At 36.6% G+C, this 23,093-nt stretch overlaps 1 long non-coding RNA gene across 5 annotated transcripts in view; it reads left to right on the top strand.

Moving 5' to 3' along the window:
* The window catches only part of LOC140602819 (uncharacterized), a 173,428-nt gene that overhangs the window by 22,627 nt on the left and 127,708 nt on the right, over positions 1-23,093 (top strand). For 4 of the 5 annotated variants that reach the window (XR_012005742.1, XR_012005744.1, XR_012005743.1 and 1 more), the window contains exon 4: positions 2,576-2,702. This is a non-coding gene — a long non-coding RNA (uncharacterized lncRNA). Of the gene's footprint in view, positions 1-628; positions 1,193-2,575; positions 2,703-23,093 lie in introns of those variants that run through there. The other variant, XR_012005741.1, reaches the window with a different exon arrangement.

The following is a 23,093-nucleotide window of genomic DNA, read 5'->3' on the forward strand; positions in this document are numbered from 1 at the left end:
TGGATTCAAACGGATGGGGCAATGAAGCAATGGATTGTCTGAACCATCTATTAATTCAACTTCCCTGTGCCTGAAGATTTGCTTTGGACTCTATCTTTTACCATTTCCAGTTAGTTGTGAATTGCTGCTCTGCCCCTTTAATCAAAATGATTGTAGCAGTAGGTACATGACTTGGGATCCATTGGTTCTCTCACCTACCACAGCACACAGAAACTGCTGGTCTGATGCAAGTAATGGCATAGATTTTTTTTTTTTTTAAGATTTTATTTATTCATGAGACACACACACACACACACACACAGAGAAAGAGAGAGAGAGGCAGAGACACAGGCAGAGGGAGAAGCAGGCTCCTTGCAGTGAGCCCGATGTGGGTGGGACTCAATCCCAGGACCCCAGGATCACGCCTTGGGTTGAAGGCAGATGCTCAACCGCTGAGCCACCCAAGCATCCCAATGGCATGGATTTTTAAAGGTGCAACCAAAGTGCCTGCTTGGAAGTGATATCCTGCAAAGACAGGGCACCGTCCTCTCGAACGCATCATACAGCCTGAGCAGAAATATGAAAATGTGCTCTGTCTCAAGTAGCTCGAATACAAAGAACCAGAAGTAAGGCCTGGAAATAGGAGCAGCCTCATTTACCATCCCTCTTGGTTATCTGCTTGGGATTTTGTATTTCCGGGACCTGGAACTGTAAGCTCATGGACACCCTCATTCCCAGAGAAAGAACGCTTCTGATGGGGGACAGAGTCAGTCTTGTGAAATTTTAGTCCACGGTTGCCACGTGATCACTGATGGTTCCTCATTCTAAGAGATGAGCTGGCCAGAAGAAGTCACTATATTGGCAACAATAATGGACTCTATCCCTTAGAAGACAGAGCTTCTGCTACACAGTAAAGGGAGAGAAGAATGTTCTTAGAACCCGAATGACCTTGTGCTGTTGCCTTGGATATTTCTTTGCCCACTCTGGATGGTAAATCGATGAAGGGGGCAGCCATGGCCAAAGAAAGATTTGGTGAACAGAAGCTCAGAATAAGCGCCTGTGTCGCCCTAGCACGTACACCACCTGACCCTGAGCCAGCCCAGGGCAAAGTCTGGAATGATTGGCAGAGGAGAGAGACTATGAACATCAGAACTTTGTCCTTGTAAATTGACACAGGAAAAGAGAGAAACCAGAATCCTGGAGGCCTTCCCAGGTGGGTGAACTTGTGTAAAGCAGGTGGGTTCAAGCGCAGACGTGTGGGCTTTGGTGGAGGCTGTGGTGAACCGGCCTGGGGGAACCCCTGACGCCCCACTGCTTCCCCCAGCTGCCTGGAATGCTGACTCTGACAACCCACGGCTGAGCTCCTGCTGTGCGGGGTTGTTGGCCAAGGTCTTCCCCAAAGGCACCTGCATTCAATGACAGGTCAGTGAGGAGGTACAAATGCCCAGCAGCTTTGCCTCTTTCGGGGACATCTCCAAAGGCCAATCTCAACTCCAGAGCTCCCACAGCATCGACCCAGGCCTCTCCCCCTTCTCCCTCCGCTCAGTCACGCTTCCCTTCCCAACAGAGATTTTCCGAGAGCTCTCACCAATCACGTCCGAATGCAGGTCTTTTCATCAGAGTCGGTTTTCTGGGCTACCTGAACAAAGACAACGGCTTACTATCTTTTAGATTTTTGTACAGGTGTGTGCTTTCTTGCCCAGTTTTTTTTTTTTTTTCTTTTTGCTTCCATTTTTCAAAACCTTTTTCTTAGTTGAGGGAAAAAACTAGAACCTAGTTCCCGTTCACTGTTCTCAGCTACACTTGGTCTGCTGTTCAACTCATTTTTAATTTATTCAGTTCAGATATTTTCCTTTTTATTTACAGAATGTTCATATGATCCTCTTGTATAGATTTTAATTCCCAAATTCTCCACCCTTTGGGCTGTTGTATCTCTCTTTTTTCTCTATTGTTTTTAACATATTAACCAGAGGTAATTGAAAGTCCTTGTTTGCTAACTCCATTATCTGGGTCATCTCTCTTCTTTCTTCTTCTTCTTCCTTCTTCCTTCTTCCTTCTTCCTTCTTTTTCTTCATGAGTTGGGCATTTTTCCTCATCCCTACATTTCTAGAAATTTCTCTTTTCTTTTTTTCTTTTCTTTTTCCTTTCTCTTTTCTTTTCTTTCTTTTCTTTGTCTTTTCTTTCTCTTGATTTTATTTATTCATGGGAGACACAGAGAGAGAGAGAGAGGCAGAGACACAGGCAGAGGGAGAAGCAGGCTCCATGCAGGGAGCCGGATGTGGGACTCGATCCTGGGCCTCAAGGATCAGGCCCTGGGCTGAAGGCAATGCGAAACCAATGGGCCACACCTGGGTTGCCCCTCTAGAAATTTCTTAATACATGTTAGACATTGTATGTGATATTACACCAGAGGCTTTAGAGGCTACCATCTTCCTTTGTTGGTGAGTAGAATGAAGGTTGGGGCACATGAATCCAATCAGACACTAATCAAGGCTGGGGGCTGGGTTTCAGTATTAGTAAACTCAGGCCACTTCTGCTTGCCCCCTGCTCATGTTTGCGGTGCTCTCTCTCTTCCTGCATGGGGTTTTGGTTCTAGGTTGGTGGATCTCTGTCTCAGGTTTGGAAGACTGCAGAGAATTCAGCTCTGCCTTTCAGAGGGAATCAGCCCAGCTCTCCGGTTCTCCTACTTAAAATTGCTTCAAAATATAGTGACTTCTCTGAAGGTAAGATAGTATGTTTGAATTAGGCCACTTCTTTTTCTTCTTCTTTTTTTAAATTTATTTTTTAAAGATTTTATTTACTTAGGAGAGAGAGAGAGAAAAAGCAGAAGCAGGAGTGAGAGGCAAAAAAGAGGGAGAGAGAAGGAGGCTCCCCACATTGAGCAGGGAGCCTGATGCTGGGCTGGGTCCCAGGACCCCTGAGCTCATGACCCGAGCTGTAGGCGGACACTTAACTGACTGAGCCACCCAGGCGCCCCCAATTAGGCCATTTCTATAAGACTCCTGGAGATTGCACTTTACCTCTGGAAGCTTTTGGCTTAGTCCACAGCTTTCTCTATAGCACCAAAAGATAGCAAATGTTTTGTGAAGAAGAGCAGTTGTGCATTTGGAACCCCGCTGGTTTCCAGTTGGTCCTATTGGTCATGTGGACCCTTTCACTGTTTTGCTGGCTTCTCATTTCCAAAGCTGGGGCTCCACTGATCAAGCCAGTTCTTGAGCAAACACCCCGAATCAGAAAGTACCCATAGGGGGAAAAAACGTAAAAATCCTTGCTCACATAAAAGGGTTTTTCTTTTTTCTGGAATTTTAGTGTATTGCTTATGAACTTCTCTGATGCTTTAAAAATATGTTTATAATTTATCTGGTTGTGACCCGTTTGCAGCCACAGTCCTTTCCTGTGTTGACCTATTCTGTTCTAAAACAGAAGTCCCCTCATCATTAGTTTTAATTCCATCAATTACGCATTGTTAATATTATTGTTTGGTAAAGTCAAGCTTTCAATGATTTGTTATATCTGCCATTTTCTAGCCTTAAAAGGCATTTTTCATCTTAGCTTTCTTTTTAAATTGATTTCTTAAAGTTCATTCTTTAGAAATTCCTTTAATGAGCATTTGTTGATGATACTAGTCTTGGTAAATGTTTGCATTAAAGCATCTTTAATTCATTCCAGTTCCTGAAATATGGTTTAATTGGGTATATACTGAAAATTTTGTCTCTCTGCCTTGATGATTTAATTCAACTCTCTCTTGCCTTCCATTGCTAAATACATTGTCGGTCTAAATGTTAGTCCTTTCTAAGGGTCCTGTCCTTTCTGTTGAGCTTTTAAGATTTTCTTTTGTATTTGGTATTCTTCAGTTTCTTTGGATGGGTTTGATTATATATTATTTATTTGACTATTTTTTTTCTTTTGCTTGAGATGTATTCAGCTTCCTGAATCTAAAAGTTCTCTTATCAGTTCTGGAAATTTTTGTCATTATGTATGATATTATGATGTCTTTCTCTCTAATTCTCTTTCTAGAAGTCCAGTTAAATGTTTATTATATCATCTCACCATACCGTCTAAATATTTTACTCTCTTGTTTGTATTTTGCTGCTTCTTTTCCCTCTAAGTTGTATTTGGGATAGTTTCTTCTGACTATCTGCCAGCTTACTGGTTTCCCTGTTGTATTTATTCTGTTAAGTCCATTCGAAGAGTTTTAAATTTCAAGAATTTCTGTTTGGTCCTATTTCTAATTACCGACATCAACTTTTATAAGCCTACTTTGGAACAGCTGAATCTAGCTTACAGATTTCTTAGCCTTTCCTTATATTTTCTGTTTTTTTTCTGTGTGTGCTACATTCTAAATATTATTTTCATTTCCTTCAGTTCATTTGTTCTATCTTCATGATGTAATTAGTGTCTAATCTGGAATTTCTAAATTCAGTTAGTATATTTTAGTTTCTAGAAGTTATATTTGGTTCTTTCCAAATCCACACGGGAAATTTAGGGATTCTGTTACTGCTTAATTATGATTTTTACTGTAGTTTATTAATATAAACATTTATAAACTCTCTGTGATAATTCTAATATATGTAGCTTTTGTATTTCTGCTTCTGCAGTTTATTGCTTCAGCTCTCATGCATGTAGCTTTTTTCCTTTTGTGGTTTGATATTTTTTTTTGTAATATAATCCTAGAATTGTATCTTTGAGAATATTTAATCTTAGATTTACAGTTTGTTTCCAGAGGGAAATTTTGCATTTCATCTGCAACATGCCTGGGACCTCTAAGAATTTTGGGACACTCTGAAGTAATTTTTTGCTTGAATTTTTCCCCCCATCATACCTATTAGTATTAATTCCAGCATTATATCCTATTGAAGGCAGGTGTTCCTATTATTTTTCTCTGCAGAGCAAGGTTTTTTTTTTTTTAAGTTTTTTTCCCCTCCTGATTCAATGATTATAATAATCAAAATTATTAGACTAAGTGTAGTTAAAATAAGCCGCAAAATTTCAGTGGCTTAAGAAAATGATGGCTTATTTTCCCCAAGCCAAGTCTGATGTGGAGTGGGCTGTTTTCCCACATTTTTTACTTTAATATGTGGAACACATTACCTCCAGAGAGCCAGGTCTGGAAATGGAGTACATTATTTCCACCCACATTCTACTGGCCAGAATGCTGTCACACGGCCCCAAACAAACTGCAGGGGAGGCTGGGAAAGAGCATCTTCCTCTATGCCCAGGAAGGGGAAAGGTTATGATGAACGTGTAATATTGTCTGGGTCACATCCGCCAAGGTCAGAGGTGTTTGGGTGTCCAGCATGATGTTCTGATTTCCCAACTTGCAGGAGATTAGCCTTTTTTTTTTTTTTAATGCTTTTCTAAATCAGTCTGTGGTCAGTTAGACTCAAAGCCTTGGGGATGCCAGTTTTAGTGCTTCTGGACTTGCTGGATTTGTACTTTGTTGACAATTCTGAGAATTCCCCTTTTTCTACTAGCTCATCAATGCATTTTTTAAAAAAGTTTTCTTAAAATGCACATTTTATGCACTATTCTTAGGTATTCTGTACCAGGAGGATTTCTGATGCATTGCAGAAATTGGAAGTCAACTTCAGCGTTTGAGAGACTATTCTGACCCCAGTCACCAGCTCGTATTCTAGTGTGGCTCCTCAGGTTGAGGAAGAAACTGGGTAGTTCCCTCATTTTGAGAGTCTGAAATGTTACGCCTACTCATAGCTAGCTGCTCCTGTTCCTTAGCACACGTATCTTTCTCAATTTTATTTCACATGAGAAAGCCAAGTTATTCCCAGACCAAGTTGTTTGCACTAAGTTTCCAAGGGGCTGCTTTTATCCGCTTTCAAATGGACCACTACTGTATCACTTTTCTTGTTTCTTCCCTTTTAAAAGATATCCTTCAGGAAGTTAAAGGGACATTCAGTCTGAGAGGAAGAAGATTTGATAACATGACATAAATTCATAATCACCTACATTCCAATGAAAACAAAGTGACATAGGAGACATCAAATGTTGAATTATAGTTTGAGTGTTAGGATTTCCTTATTTATAAAAAAAATTAAGTAAAGTTCTCTTGTCAGTAAGGAAGACTTAAGAATTAAGGTAAATGGTCAAAATCCAAGGTTATTTATTGTGAGTTGTCATAGTTGTAGATCATAAACTAATCTAAATGCAATGTTTGAATTACTTGTAAAAATTATTTTGTATGTTCCTCAGGAAAATGATTAATATGACATGGTCGATTTTAAGTTCAGTGGGCATTACCTGGAACTATATATTTTCAGAGTGTTGAATTCATTTCTGTTGTAAAAAAAAAAGGGTTAAAATTATTTTGCCAGTTTTGCAGACCTTAAGAGGCAATGTCAGATTGAGTTCATTTAGAGCTTTAAGTCTAAATTAGTGTCATTAATTCAGTGATTGATAAAGTCTCTTGTGTTTTTAACATTTCTAAAAGAATCTCAATTTGGAAAAATTACTTTAGCCTAAGTTTTCTATTTTTATGGACTGATTTCATGAACTTCACCATAAGCATTTGCTATAGAGTAGAATCAGTACCATATAAGGCAGATCTAAAGTTTTGTCAGTCTTTTTTTTTTTTGTCAGTCTTTTTAATTCAAGTCATACCTTTTATCTCTTCAAGTGAACAGATTGATATTTTGTAATTGTTAAAAACTACTTTCTATATTGCTTTTAAATAGTTTACTTTTCTTCCAATTACCAAGAAAAGTTGACGTATAATCTTCTTTAAGCCTACTTTATTGTGGTCTCAAATTGTCAAATTCATGACATGTACATCAATACTATTGCCAGTTTGGTTATAGAAGGTAATTATTGCTTTTTAAATATTACCATTTTTGAAAAACTTTCCTTTTTCTTAGATCTAATAGGTTATATTCCCTCATTTCACTCATTTCTTTCTGTGACAGTATGGATGGTTGCTTGGTAAGACACAACAGTTTATAAATAGTGCCTGTAAATCCAATTAAAAGGGAACATATATTATTGTTTGCGTTAAAAAAGAAATCCTGTTCTATGGCTATTGTACTGGTTTTCTCTCAAAGACTGTTTTTGTGTTATTTGCAATTCCAGCTCGGTTTCCAATCTCCATCATACAAGTCATAGTTATTACAAAAGGCAAAGAATGTCTGCTAAGGCAAGATAAACTGGTGATAGCTAGATATAGAGTATAAGCACCAATGGCAGCACAGATAGGAAGGTAGAGGATTTGAGAAAAGGTTGATGTGCTTGAATTGGAGAGGTCAGGAAAGATCCAAGAAGTGATAGGACTTGAAATAGTCTATTATAGTTACTGTACTTTTTTCTTTTCCATCTTAAGACCCAAGCCTTTAAACATTTATAGGTGATTTTATTTCTTTTTTAGTAGGGTTATTTTACCAGGTTAATTTGGCAAAAGAAACTCTTATTTATACACTAAGAACCTGGCAAAACACATCCTCTAATTCAAGTAGGTAGGTTTTTACATTTTAAAGGAAGTCATATCAGTGGACCCCACTGAAATTCTTTCACCAGGGACATTATTCTGTAACCAAAATTTTGCAAACGATATTTGGGTATTCTTGGAATTTATGCATTGATCTCAGGTTAAGAACCTCTGCTCAATATATCCTAATAATCCAATACCAAATAAATCAAGTTTGAAAGTCAAAAGAAAGAAAAAAGTGGGCTACAAGGAGAGTAAATGATTCACTTAAGCAGTTTTTACCCCTTCTCTGGGTCTTTCTGTAGCTCTGTGTTATTATTCTGATTTAAAGTATTAAAAACTGAACCCCATGTATTATATACCCAAGATGAAATCAAATATTCAGGGAACCAGGTAGGTTAATGAGTGCACTGAGGAATACTAATACTAATGCACTAGGAATACTAGCACTTGGCTAGTCCAAGGGGGTAAGTTGTCAAAGGCAGAGGGGTGAAGAGGAGGAGGCCGGAGATGGTTTCCAGAGACCTGGAATAACTAATTTCTGATACGAGTTGTGTATATTAATCTGTTTGCGCTGCCATTAGCAAAGTACCACAAACTGAGTGGCTTAAACAACATATTTATTTTCTCACAGTTCTGGAGGCAAGAAGTCCAACCTCAAGATTCCAGCTGATTTGGGTTTTGGTGAGGCCATTCTTCCTGGCTTTCAGATAGCTGCCTTCTTGCTATCTCCCACCATGGCCTTTCCTCAGTAGTGTGCACATGCAGAGAGAGCTCCCTCTCTGGTGTCTGTCTCTTCTTATAAAGACATTAATCCTATTGGAGCAAGACCCCAATATTATGACCACATTTAACCTTAATTACTTAGAGGCCCCATTTTCTTTTTCTTTTCTTTTCTTTTCTTTTCTTTTCTTTTCTTTTCTTTTCTTTTCTTTTCTTTTCTTTTCTTTCTTTTCTTTTCCTCTTTTCTTTCTTTCTTTTTCTTTTCTTTTCTTTTTTCTTTTCTGATTTTATTTATTCATGAGAGACACACAGAGAGAGGCAGAGACACAGGCAGAGGGAGAAGCAGGCTCACCACTGGGAGCCCGATGTGGGACGTGATCCCAGGACTCCAGGATCATGTCCTGGGCTGAAGGCGGACGCTCAACCACCGAGTCACCCAGGTGTCAGGTGTTCTGAGGCCCCATTTTCAAACACAGCCACACTGAATGTTAGGACTTCAATATAAGATTTTCTTTTGGGTAGAGAGGGGAGGAGAGAGAAGGACGCTCAATTCCCTTCATAATACTGTGTGTCTCCTAGTAAGCTTATAAGCCAATAAGAGTAGCCAACAGTGTTTATCAAATCCACTTTCTGAGCCACCTCTGTTCAACTGATCTGACCAAATGCAAGTTCAAGAGTTCCACTCACATATTTACTGAAACAAAATTTCTAGGTTTGGGGCAAAAATCTCAATTTTAATCAGACCAGGTGATTGATTTGCACACCAAATATTGAGAATAGTAACCTAAAATACTTAGTAAGAGTTGCTGGGGAAAATCAGTAGTTTGTAACAGAGGGGCCATTTTATTGAACACTTACTAAAACTCCGGTGTATAAATGCAAGCTTAATAAGTACTCTTTCTGATACCTCTGTTGCACTCAACAAAATGGAGAAAACGATGTTCTTATCCTCTGTTTGCAATGAAGTTTAGCAATGTAGATCAAGGGCCTTGTCATTGGGACCCATTTAAAAAAAAATAAAAAAGACTTGCTTTTGTTCTTGCAGTTGGCATAAATTCCAAGGAGTGATTAGAATTAAGTGAAAATTTTTGAGAAAGGTAACAGATTTCTTATTGTATAAAAGAATCCCAATGCATGATTAAGAAAAACAAAACTTTCCTTTGAATTTTAAATATTCATCTCAAATTGCCAAATTTACATGTGGAGAAGATGAAGGGGAAACCTGTTTTTTATTTGGTGGGTTGAATATTGCTCTGCCGGATGTCCAGGGGCAAAAAATCAAGCAGGAGAAATAAGCTGCTATTTGCAAAGTGTTAAAACAACAGCCAGATTGTTTCTTCTTCACTTACTGTGCACAGTATGGGCTGGCACCGCTGTGGTAGCTTAGAAATCTCAAGTGCTGTCAGGAAAAACAAACCCAACCCTCTAGATAGAATAAAAGGGTGAAAAAGCAAGCAAGGAGGAAGACCAAGAATTTATCTGCAGTTAACAAAAGAGTGATATATTTGCTAACAGAATGGTAGGAACGGCTGTGTGCGGAGAGAGTGATCTTGGGAAATGTCTTTCTTACATTTTGCTGTCTTTATTCCTAAGTGTAGCATAAAGGTTGATTTAATTAGCAGTGAATTCTTTTAAGATGTAAAATTTCCTTTAAGATCCCAAAGCCTGTATAAGCCTACGGGATGGTGTTGCCTTGAAGAGTTCATATATTTCTTAGATGTTTATTGAGAGAAGTTTCTTTATGAAGTTTTTTCTTTTTCAGTGAAAACGGAGTGAATGAAAAGAGAAAAAGGAAATGATCGTTTGTTACGCTACATTAGTTTTAAGCTATTTACCTGGACTACACTAAAGGGGAAATGGTTCTTGTGGTAAATTATCTCTCTGCCTCTCTTTCTGTCTCTCTCTTCCCCCATAAAAAATATATCCCTTGAAATTTCCTTGTGGAGTAGTTGTAATATCAACTGCTACTACTCTATAGGCAGTTTCAGCATAAACACAGGTTTACATTGCTACAGATATTCTGGTGACAGTGACTGGAAAAGGTAAACTTTACAAAAAAAGAAAAAAGAGACAATTAGCTATTTTTACTGAAAATGTAAGTCGTTTGACATGATCAAATAATTCATTTTATTTTTCCTATTGTTTGATTGGTTTTCCGCATTTCTTTGTTTTCTTCTTTCTTTCTTTCTTTTTTTTTTTACTTAGTGTAGGACAGATTTTATCCTGATCATTTTTGTGGAATTTTCAGGGAAGTAGGCTGGTGGTAACAATCTGTCTTGTCCTCTCAATCAAGAGTACTTCAAACTGGTTTTCACCTTCAGAGGTTCAGCACATCATGTTGTTTAACTTAAAAACTAAAGATGAAAAAAGCATTGGTACTAAGGCATATTAACTGTGACTACTTCTACAGAAATTTCTTGGTAACAGGAGCAGCTGGGTGATTCAGTCCTGATCCTAGGGTCCTGGGATAGAGTCCTGTGTTGGGCTCCCCGGAGGGAATCTGCTTCTCCCTCTGCCTGTGTTTCTCATGAATAAATAAATAAAATCTAGAAAAAAATTTATTGATAATAGACTTAGTAAATTAATAAATTATTCAATTAAAAAACAAAATTCAACTGAGTAAATTTCAAAGATCCTAATGATTTTTTTCAATGATTTATGGTGATTTATGGACTCCGCGGCAGCCCATCTAGCAGCTCCAAGGAGCTGTACAAAATGAAAACTTTCATAGAAGGGAGTCAGAACAAGGAGGCAAAAAGTAGATCGGTTCTGTCAAAGCCACTTTCCTTTAGGAGATCCAGAGTCTATTAGGTAGATTACCTAATTAGTGCTCAGCATTATAATTAAGTTCTGATTTAGTGATATGGGCTCATATATGTGGCTCCATTTTGGGCCTGTTGTCTTGTTTTTAACACTCGGGAAATAGAAGGTATCTGTTAAAGAGTTTTAGCCACTGGATGACTGATTTGGACTGTGGGACGATCCTATTTTTATACCATCAAGATGCTTAGTAAGGGTTCTTATAATTTCTAAAAGATAAAGAAAAAAATGGGAAAACAGATTTAAACTTAATATACTGGTTAACAATACAAGTTCACATGCCCACCCTGGTTATGTTACCGTAAGTGTAAGATTCTAAGCTTAAGGACTTAGTAAAAGTTCTCGTTAGAGATCTGTGAATAGGTGCGTACACTTCAATCTTTCTCAGCCATAAATCAATCAGCTAGCAGTAAAAGGATCTGGGTTAGGAAAGGGAAATAACCCAAATGATATCATTATTTTAGCATGAATATATTCTTCATTGTTTTAGTACAATTGTTATGAAACTTGTGGTTATTGAATGTTTTTGCGTGTTCATGTTCGCCTGACTATTCCTGGTTATGGTTTTGACTAGTAAGTAGATGTTCCAAAAATAGTTCTTGAAATAGTAAATGAATAAATGAGGTCTTCTTTTTTTTTTTGTTTTTTTTTGTTTTTTTTTTTTTGTTTTTTTTTTTGTTTTTTTTTTAAATGAGGTCTTCTTAAACATCCTAAGAAGGAAAAAAAAAATACAGTTGATCCTTGAACAAGGTGAGGATTAGGAGCACTGACCTCCACACAGTTGAAAATCTCAGTATAATTTTTTTCATTCTTCCAAAACGTAATGACTAATAGCCTACCGTTGACTAGAAGGCTTACTAATAACATAAGCAGTCGATAAACGTATATTTTGTATATTTCAAGTATTACACATTGTATCTTACAATAAATTAGCTAGAGAAAAGAAAATGTTATTAAGAAAACCATAGGGAAGAGAAAAATACATTTCCAGTGCTGTACTGTAAAAAAAAAAAAAAAAATTCTATGAATAAGAGGACCTGTTTGGTTCAAACCTGTGTTGTTCAACAGCATATATAACACTATATATGCCTGATATATATTATATAAATTACACTGTATATTATAGAACTTAGTTTGCTACTATAAGTGATTTGAATTGACTTTATATTTTTGTATCTCTTTACTCTTTGTATTCCTATCATTCATGAACACAAAATAGAAGTCCCTCTGATTATCCTATTATCTTTTTGTTTCTGTTTGTTTTTCCTCTTTTTTTTTTCTCTTTGTTTTTAAAATGTGTTTATTTTTTAGTAATCTCTATGTACAACGTGGGGCTCAAAATCAAGACCCCAAGATCAGGAGTTGCATGCTCTACCCACTAAGCCAGTTAGACACACCTACCCTATTCTAAAAACTTTAATCTTCATTTTATTCTGGGCTTTCCTTTATCTCAGGATTCATTCTTCCATTGCTAACCTTTGGCCCAACTCTTGTGATGGCTCCTATTTTTGTTTTACTTCTTCACAAAATATTTATGACATTCTTTCTCCTCCCTGACTTAGTCTCCTTCGTCCACTGGGGACAATTTGGCCCATGAAGTCATTTAAACTAAATACTGCTCATTCTCCTATAGGCATAGTTTTTTAGATTTACTATATTTTTAGATCAATTAGGCATTCTTTAAATATTTTTTTCTTTAAATATTTTTAAAGTGATTGCAGTGAAATTATTCTTCTTCAATTTCTCAGTAAAACCCATTCATCATTCCAGGCTAATAGAGTCCAGCTTTGTTTCCTACTGTTTAAAGTGACTGTCTTCTAACAACGGTTACTTCCTCATATTTATCAAGATTTTTGCTTCTTGCCTGAATCTCTCTCTTCATCCCTCCCCAACATTTAATATTCCTGTTGCTGGACCACCTGATTGATGCTTTCACATTAGAATTTCTTACTCTATTCCAAATCCTGTAAGCTATGTTCTACTCATTACATAGTATCATCTAGAACTCTGAAAACACCTGAAATTCCAGACTTCTTCAATCCTTTTCATGACTAAAACTTCTGGACACCTCATCAGATTCCTATCTTTATCATTTTATTGAAAATTCCTTACTGTCATTATAGCCATTCTAACTCCTAAAGTCTTGCTATATTTTCCCTTAGATCTCTCATCACTATCAAGGATTATATTTTTTATTGATTTGCTTGATTCATAACTTTATTTCTCTCCAGAATGGAAACTCTTGAAGGACAAGAGTTGTGTCTTCTTCACTAGTGATTCCCTAGTTTACAACAGTGCATGGTGTAGAGTGGGTATTTGTTGAATTGATGAGTGAATAAAGTAATTCCAGTGAATCATGGAGTTTTTTTTTCAAATGATTGTACATCAGGTTAGCTGTATATTTTAATTATGTTTACATCTACTTTTGCTGAATAGAACTGCCCTCAGGCTCAGTCTCCATGGTAGGAATGATTTCGTTATGTAACTAAAAGGTTGTTTCCCCAAGACTATCTCAGAGGCATGCACATTTTAGGGTGAATGTTCTTTTTAGAGTATGTTTACAAATATAAACTATAGTAAATTTGGTACATTGTCTTTTATTATTGAGTGGCATTTTTTATAGTCCTGACTACTTATTGATCATCCTCAGTAGGAAGACTGAAAACATTAAAGGGCCAAAAGAAGCAGACACTTAGTTCTTTGTAAACAAAGGTATGATTTAGGAGGTGATTTTGGAACAGAGCCTAGATAAATGATACATGAAACTTCTTTTGCATTTCACTCAGAAACAAGAACATCCTCTAATGCATTTTTGTTCAGGTCATCTAAATAGGTTGCTTTATTGCCTTCCCTTTGCATATGACGGTGTAAATCTACTAAAAAAAAGAATTAATGTAAATAAATAAATGTAAAATGAGAATTAAGCAATGATACGAGCTTTCAACCAGTGTTGGTATTATTTATTTATCAAATATTATGTAGAGTGTAATTGAGAACTCTGGGATGTCAGGAACAGCAACCTCCTGTCTCCTCCAAAAACAAAACACCGAGCCTAGTATTTGGCAGGCAATAATGCTTATAAAATGATCAATCAGATTTTCACTCTTGAGATCAGATATCTAATATACATTTATATTCATTTTCTCAAAATTCATTTTGGCTTTTCTGATTGTCTTTGTTATTGTTAAAGTCACTTGTTCTATGAGGAGTTATTATTTGATTATGGTTTAAAAATATGAAGCTGTAAATTCATAGTCTCATAGAAAGAACATCTTAAAACCAGAATTTTAGGACTGGATGGGTTAGTAGGGATCAGTCAGGCCAAACATTTTATTTTACAGATGGGCAAAAATGTCCCAGTGAGGTAAGTTGACTTGCCTGGGATTTTACAGCTTTTTAAATTGGACTAGAATCTAGATCACTAAATGCTGGTTTATTTCTATTATATTAAATGATTATGTACCATAAAGCATGTACAGAGAGTAATAAGCCTATGGTATGCAATATTCTCTAAGGCAGTGACCCCAAACTTTTTTGATAACACACTGTAATGAGTAGACAACTTTGAGAATACTTTCAATATATCTAAAATTCCCTATTAATAAATTATTATGTGCTATTTTCATAAGAGAAGTTTTTAAGGTTAATATAGAATAATAACACCTTAAAATAATTTTATTTACTTTTATTAGTAGAACAAACTTCCACCAATGAAACAATTATTAATAACATTTCTGAGAATGCACTGCATTTGAATATGCTTTATTATTTTTTAAAATATTGACTTATTTTTATTTTTTTAATATTTTTATTTATTTGACAGAGGGAGAGAGAAAGAGAGACGTACAAGCAGTGGGAGCAGCAGGCTCCCTGCTGAGCAAGGAGCCCATTGCAGCTCCATCCCAGGACCCTGGGATCATGACCTGAGCCAAAGGCAGGCATTTAACCAAATGAACCACCAAGGTGCCTCTAAAACTCTTGGTTGAAATTACATCTGATAAAGTGACTTAACAGGTTCAGATTTCAGTTTATTTTGATTTTTAGTTTGAATTTTCATAGTGGAAGAAATATAGGGTATAAACTTCCAGTTAAAGTAAGTTCTGGGGATCTAATGTTCAGCATGGTTAGCTGACAATACTAAGAGGGTAGATTTTAAATGTTCTCATCATACACACATAACACACAGTAGTAATTATGTGAGATGATAGAGGTGTTAACTAACCTTATGATAGTAATCATTTAACAATGTATCTGTGTATCAAATCATCACAGATTACACCTTAAGCTTATATTATGTTATACACCAATTATATTTCAACAATGCTGCAAAAAATACATGGGAAAAATATTTCACTGCTGCAGTTAGTATAACATGATATTAACTTTTAAACTGAATTCACCAATATGCAAAAACTTGTAGATGAAATTCATCTTCTTCTCATCTCCTCTGGGAGTCAATAATTTATTCTTGTAAACAAATGCTGGATGTCAAACAAATGTAACTATCAAAACCCTTCCTTTGGATAAAAGTCTACAGATATATACTTTTCTTTTTCAATGTTGATATGTATAAATTTTAGCAGTAACTGCACATAAAAGCAGATATTTCCAATTTTTTTCCCCTCCGGTATGCTTTCTCTGTAGCATGAAGTTATTTGGAAACAAGTTACTATTTCACGTATTATTAAAGTTACTCTCTATACAAATATTTATTGTAATTATTATAAAAATTCATATTTCAAAAGCTTTCTAGATAATTTCAAGATCTTGGACAACTTATTGTCAAGTATGATTAGATTATCATGGCTTATCTTTCAATATGGCTGATGAGAAGCATACGTTAGAGAATAGAAAAACAATTAGTCTTGCAATTTTCCTATCATTCAATTTTATCCTGTTCCCATATCGTTAACTCATGATTTTTTACAAAAATATTCTGTATTTATTTACCAATTTAATAAGAATTAGTTTACTTAAAACTGTATACCATTGTACATAAATCTCCTCTTTGGTTACTTGTTCACTGAAAGACACTCTATGTTGAAAGCAAATAAATGAGTGAGACCACTATGGCAAACTCTGCAGAGTGAAGCTTCCTTTCATTCTTTGGTATAGCAATCTTGCATGACATAATTATCTGAATTATATATTTGGACATAGACTGAATGAGACAGCAGTGTAAAATCATATTGATAGTTAAGTACCAGAAAATATTGATTTTTCTCATTCCTTTAGTTGAAAATGCAAGTAGAGATTTTAATATTCTCTTACATGAATAAATCATTTTGCATACACAAATAGGTGCCCTTACTCCTCTTTACAAATGATTATTTTTATGCTACAGATTCACTGCCCTGGTTTGTCTAGTCTTAAAACTGGAAACAAGACTATACTAGTCTAGGGGCATCTGGTGGCTCAGTCAGATCAGCAACCAACTCTTTTTTTTCTTTTTTTTTTTTTTTTTAATTTTTATTTATTTATGATAGTCACAGAGAGAGACAGAGAGAGAGAGAGAGAGAGAGAGGCAGAGACACAGGCAGAGGGAGAAGCAGGCTCCATGCACCGGGAGCCTGACGTGGGATTCGATCCCGGGTCTCCAGGATCGCGCCCTGGGCCAAAGGCAGGCACCAAACCGCTGCACCACCCAGGGATCCCTAGCAACCAACTCTTGATCTCAGCTCAGTCCACGGTCTCAGGGTCCTGGGATCAAGACCCATGTTGGTTGGGCGCCCCTGCTTATTCTCTCTTTCTCTCTCTGTCTTAAAAAAAAAAATCCTTGGTGTCTAAGAATCTGAATGAATGATTGGATCATAAATAATTCTTTGGCACCTATCTTTATAGTAGTTACAACATTTGAGTGTTAAAGACCACCAAAACAATAGCAACAACAACGACATTGATGATTTATTCTAACCTGAGCACCATCATTTACAAGCATTGTGTCATTTAATTTTATCTACATTACAGATCTCTCAAAGTCCTAAACTTGTGTAAGTTTCTTTTTTGTTCTATCTGATAAATATCTCAAAATATCTCAAAATATAATCTTTTTTGTTTTATTATAATCATTCTATCTATTATAATCTATAATCTCAAAGTCCTAAACCTGTGTAAGTTTCTTTTTTTGTTCTGATAAATATCTCAAAATATCTCAAAATATCTTTTTTGTTTTATTGTAATCATTCTATCTATTATAATCTATAATCAAAAGGATGATAATGAAAACCACTCTGCCTACCCCACAAGTTGATAGTGAAATATCTAATGTGTATAAGCCACCGGAGCAGAAGTAAGGAGTTCTTTTTTTAAAAAAATTTTTATTGGAGTTCGACTTGCCAACATATAGCATATCACCCTTATCCCATCAAGTGCCCCCCTCCGAGCCCGTCACCCAAGTCACCCCAACTCCCCGCCCACCTCCCTTTCCACCACCGCTTGTTCATTTCCCAGAGTTAGGAGTCTCTCATGGTCTGTCTCCCTCTCTGATATTTCCCACTCATTTTCTCTCCTTTCTCTTTTATTCCCTTTCACTATTTTTTATATTCCCCATATGAATGAGACATATAATGTTTGTCCTTCTCTGACTGACTTACATCCCTCAGCATAATACCCTCCAGTTCCATCTATATCGAAGCAAATGGTGGGTATTTGTCGTTTCTAATGGCTGAGGAATATTCCATTGTATACATAGACCACATCTTCTTTATCCACTCATCTTTCGACGGACACCGAGGCTCCTTCCACAGTTTGGCTATTGTGGACATTGCTGCTATAAACATCGGGGTGCAGGTGTCCCGGAGTTTCATTGCATCTGCATCTTTGGGGTAAATCCCCAGCAGTGCAATTGCTGGGTCGTAGGGCAGGTCTATTTTTAACTCTTTGAGGAACCTCCACACAGTTTTCCAGAGTGGCTGCACCAGTTCACATTCCCACCAACAGTGTAAGAGGGTTCCCTTTTCTCCGCATCCTCTCCAACATTTGTGGTTTCCTGCCCTGTTAATTTTCCCCATTCTCACTGGCGTGAGGTGGTATCTCATTGTGGTTTTGATTTGTATTGAGGGGTTCTTAATATCAGTTCAAGCTGGTTCTGCTATTAACTAGTTTATATGATTTTGAATAGTTATTTCAAGTTTCTGGACTTAAAAATTTCTGGACATTAGTTGCTTTATCTATAAAATGAGAGTGTGGCTAGGATAAATTATTCTCTTAATTTCCTTATAAGCTATTATATTGTTTGAATTTAACTTAATTTTGTATTTGTGTATATGTGTAGTGTATACACATGTGGTTATTATTCAAATACATGTAACAAATATATTTCTGAATTGACTAAACTGCTTTTCAGAGGATATTTTGGGGACGGATATTGAAAATATCCAGTGTGTATGGGCTTCAGGGTCAGGACCTTGTGGGGATTAGAGATGGTAGGAGTCCAAGATAAGAAAGGAAGTGGCTACTTTGGTGATCTAGTTAATTCTTCCACAATAAACGTTTTCCCTAAGGTGGAAAACAATTAGTGCTAACCATTTGCTTAAGCTCCAGAGGGACTTTGCAAAAGGATTAGCTAGAAAGTTTCAAAGGAAGATCAAGTGACTTTTGAATGTATTTATAAAATAAAAGCAAAGTTTAAGCTGGGCTGTTCCCATGTAGTCTTATTTTCTTAGTGAAAATTTGCCTTAGCTATGGCTTTGGTGTCTTCCTTCTATCTGAAGATTTCCTAAGACACATGTTGAGACAAAGATAAAATAAACAGCTGGAAAATTGGATCCTCTCTATGAACCTTCTAGAGGAGTACACTACAAAGAGAATTAATGCCTAAAGAATAAAATTCTCTCCAAACTAAATTTATTTCCTCTGACAACTGGGCAAAAGCACTCTGGAGATCAAGTTGTACCCCATCAGGCATTTTACTACTGAGATATCAGTTATGTGGTTAGAAATGGAAATCAACCTTCTCCTCTTCTGTGGGATTGATCACTGTCCCTTTATGCTTCTGTTATATTGTATATATTTCTGTATCTGTGCATATCTCTGGCAAAACACGTCACATTGAATTAGCAATCATTTCCTTACCTACAGGTTTCCTGTAGCAGCATCAGAAAGAGATGTTTATTTTACTAGCACGAAGCTAAGTCCTGGAGCATTGCATTCAGCCAATTTCTCAAATGATTTAATGAAGATTTATAACCCATGGTCTTTAAATTTCAGGAATGACCACATTGATAGTGACCGTGTGATTTTGTCATTTATTCAAAAGGCTGCTTTTGTGTTGATTCTGAAGCTAAGGAAATTGCAGGCATTCTAGACACGAAACCTCTTGAATTTCATTCTCTTTTGAGGCTGAGGTAGCCACTCTGCTCTTCTAAGATACTTATATAGTCCAGAGAATAGGATGACAAAAGGAAAATGTATTTCAGGATTTTACAAAAATATGATTCACACAAAGTAAAGGAAGGTAGCAAAGTCTCAGCAGGAGTAAGATGAACATAGGCTCTGGGGAAGAAAGGGTAACACACAGATTGTAACTTGGAAATAGCATAATGCTGCTTGACACGTGTGAGTATTAAAAATGGATCACCAACTGTCCTTACCATTCCCACTGCTCTTCTCTAGCCTTATGTATCAAGGCAAATGGAGATGGAAGACACCTCATGAACGGTCAGAGAAAGATTGTTGTTGACCTAGGTCATAGTGGTTCTTTTGGATCTGAAATAACAAAATCAAACCACAGAAGGATGGAGGAAAGAGCTAATCAAAAGAAAGTGAAAAGGCTTTGCACTTGAAAAGTTTAGTGAAAGGGAGAGAGAAATGTAAGAGAGTGGAATGGTTGGGTCAAGAAAATGGTTTTCCTACTCAGAATTGAGAAAATGCTTTCAAGTTTCAAAGTCTCATAAAAAGACCCATACATTCAGTAAAAATTGAGCAGGAAGATGAATAATTAAAACTACAGGTATAAGCTACTTTGTGAAACTATCATCAAATTTGAGATAGGAAAAGAAGAAATTTGGAAATTTTTTTTTCAGAAAATATTTATCTTTCATGTAAGATTATTCTTTTATGGTAACCAAAACCTGTGTCACTGATTATCAGCTTATCAGCAGTGAGTGTTGCCTTCATTTCTCCATTCCTCCACTGCTTATATTTTTGAAAAAATAATTGCTAGCTCAATTGCATTTATTAATAATAGCATATATCTCACTAAATATAAGACAATTGTCCATCAGAATTTCTCATGAACATGAAGTACAAAGTGACACCATACCAATTTATTAAGAATTCAGCTGAAAACAGAAAGTTCTGGTTAGTTTGTGCATTGTGATATTAGATAAGCACACATTTTGTAAGCTTCTAAATGTTATTGAAAATAGCTTAAGGTATCCCTTGCTTCCTTTTTGCATGATTTCTCAGTAGTGACACTAATGACCTTTATGGTCAGGTAATTCTTTGTTGTAGGAGGCTGTCCTGTGCATTGTAGGATGTCGAGCAGCATCCCTGGGTTCTACCCACTAGATACCAGGAGCACCCTCTACTTTGATAATCAGAAATAACTCTAGATTCTGCAATATCCCCTGGTTTTGATCCAAGGAGTTCTGGGGTCCTGGTTTGAGAACCACTCATCTCAAAGGTTCAAGCATCTAGAGAAAAAAATAATGCCTATAACCAAACAATGCATCCTAAAGGAGGACTAGGGGAGTTTGTAAGATGGACCCATTCACCTTTCACAGAAAGCAAACATTGCTCTCCAAAGAATCACAAAGCTGGGCTGTCATTTTGGTCGTTTCTGACCAGGAGTGTATTGTCCATAGCATCAAAGGACACAAATTCAAAGTAAGGACTGCACACATTGGAAAGTAGGGTGGGGAAGCCTCTTTGAGATCCTTCGATCTGATTGTTTAATTCAGAAAGAAAGAAGCAATTATAAAGAAAAAAGTGGGAGGCTGTGGATTCATCAGGTCAGACTGTTTCTAATTCAGTGGGAAGTGCTGCCTATCACAGTTTTGCAAAGGCAGTGGACTGATAAGAGTTTACAAGCTTCTCAGTCTTGTTAGGAATGAACCTTAAATTACCTTATGTGCTGTCCAACTGTTTAAAATTGCCCTCGGCAGTAATGTGTATTGGCCATTTTTTTTTTCTATCACTTTCGGAATTTGAGGGTGGAATTCTAATCAAACTTTTCCTTGTACACCATTCCATTATACAGTATATATATTATTTTACAATTTTTTAAAAGATTTTATTTATTTGACAGAGAGCACACACAAGCAAAAGGAAGGGCCGAGGACTCCCCACGGAGCAGGGAGCCTGATAAGGGGTCCTGATTCCAAGATGCTGGGATCATGACCCAGGCCAATGGCAGATGCTTAACCAACTGAGTCACCCAGGTGCCCCTGGTTTACAAGTTTTAAGACCACTTGTTATTAAAGTAGAAAATTAAATCTGGGTAGATTTAATAGTGTTCATCAATGTTTAATTTTATTTATTTTATTTTTGCCACAATTTTCTGCAGCTTTAAAGAGAAGGCATGGCCTAAGAAAAGGTATGAATTAAAATGGAATTTGAAATTTTGCTCGTAGTCACTATCATTCTATCAGTTGAAAGGTGAATCACTGGGGATTGTGGCCCTACTTGGGTCTGAACATGCAGCAGCCCATTTGTTATCAGTAGAACTGGTTTGAGCAACATATCGCCTGGGATAGAGTAACTAGAAGTGATCTCGGACTATGTGATTAAGTCACTAGTTTTAAGCTAGGCTGAGGGAATTTGGTTTTTGTCTAAGAAGAATGAACTCAAGGCTCTGACACCATAATTTTCACATATAGGAATGAGAAAGAGCCAGAACACGGTTAGATTAGCCCCCACTGAAGTCTCTTTTTACATAATAAAGGGAGAGTGTATTCTAATGTTACTAGCTAAGTAGTGTGCTGCTCATGCTACTATTAACTATTATTACCACCACCAGTATTACTGCTAATAACAAAAATAGCAGTAGCTTCCGTCAATTTAGGAGTGGTCATCTTATGCCAATTCTTGACGTTTAAATCATTATTTAATACCCCCCCCCCCCCCCCCAACAACCTGTGACTTATGGTACTAGCTCTAATCTAGAGATGGGGAAATTGCATTTTGGAGAAATTACTCTCCTCAGGTCAAATTGTATTAAGTCATAAAGCCTGAATTGAGCACTGACTACCTCCAAACTCCATGCTTTTTGTTGTTGTTGTTGTTTTGTTTTTTGATATATTGCACGGCATCCATAACAAAGTTCCTGTGATGAAGGCAAGGAAGGAAGAAAGAAGAATGCCAAAGAACTAAACTGTGTACCTGTTATTTCAGAGGCTCCGAATATTCTGATTCTCCACCCTTCTGCTCAACTGAATATTTGGGTAGAGAAGTCATTTTCTTTCTTTTACTTATTTCTGCTTGTTGTTGACCTTTTCTCAGCCCCTTTGCTCTTGGTGATGAGATCATACATAGAACCCAAAACTTGTGGTCTATTTCAAAATGTAGTCTTTGCCCCATTATAGCAAAGTGAGGGAATGTTCAGTTTTGAAGAGAATGAGAATCATAAGCATCCTTTTTCTAATAAATGTATTCCTCTCTAAAGGAGAAAGATCATGTAAATGATAAATCCAACTGTGCATGATTTTGGTGATATTAACCAAGAATCTTCTGAGATAATTAGCAATAAGTCTTTGTTCTTTTTTGCTGCTTTGCATATTTATACATGATCCTTCTCTGACAATTTCAAAGCAGAGGCCAATTAGTAGTCATTTAAAATTATTCAAGCTCAGAGTTTCTTATATCTACTTTTGTAATGTTCAACATTGCTTATTGTGATAAATGTATGACCCGAATACAGATATAAACCTTTCTATTCATTTTAGTTGTTGATTTTTGTCTATCATAAATATAAAAGTCACCACCATGTAAAGGTCGAAAAAAGAATGTGCCTATAAACTATCATTTATTTAACCATGTCTAGGAAGTGGCTACAATATCCCCAGTGAGGTGCTGTGAACAGCAAAAGCAACTAGGTTCCTGCCCTCACCGGATGTAGGTTGAGGGAGTCATATGTACATCTGTGACTTTCTTTAGTTGCTTCCCTCCACTCCACTGCTCCTGGTCTATTTAATTTTAT

This window comes from Canis lupus, chromosome 13 (genome assembly GCF_048164855.1).
Source record: "Canis lupus baileyi chromosome 13, mCanLup2.hap1, whole genome shotgun sequence".
Taxonomy (NCBI): Eukaryota; Metazoa; Chordata; class Mammalia; order Carnivora; family Canidae; genus Canis; species Canis lupus.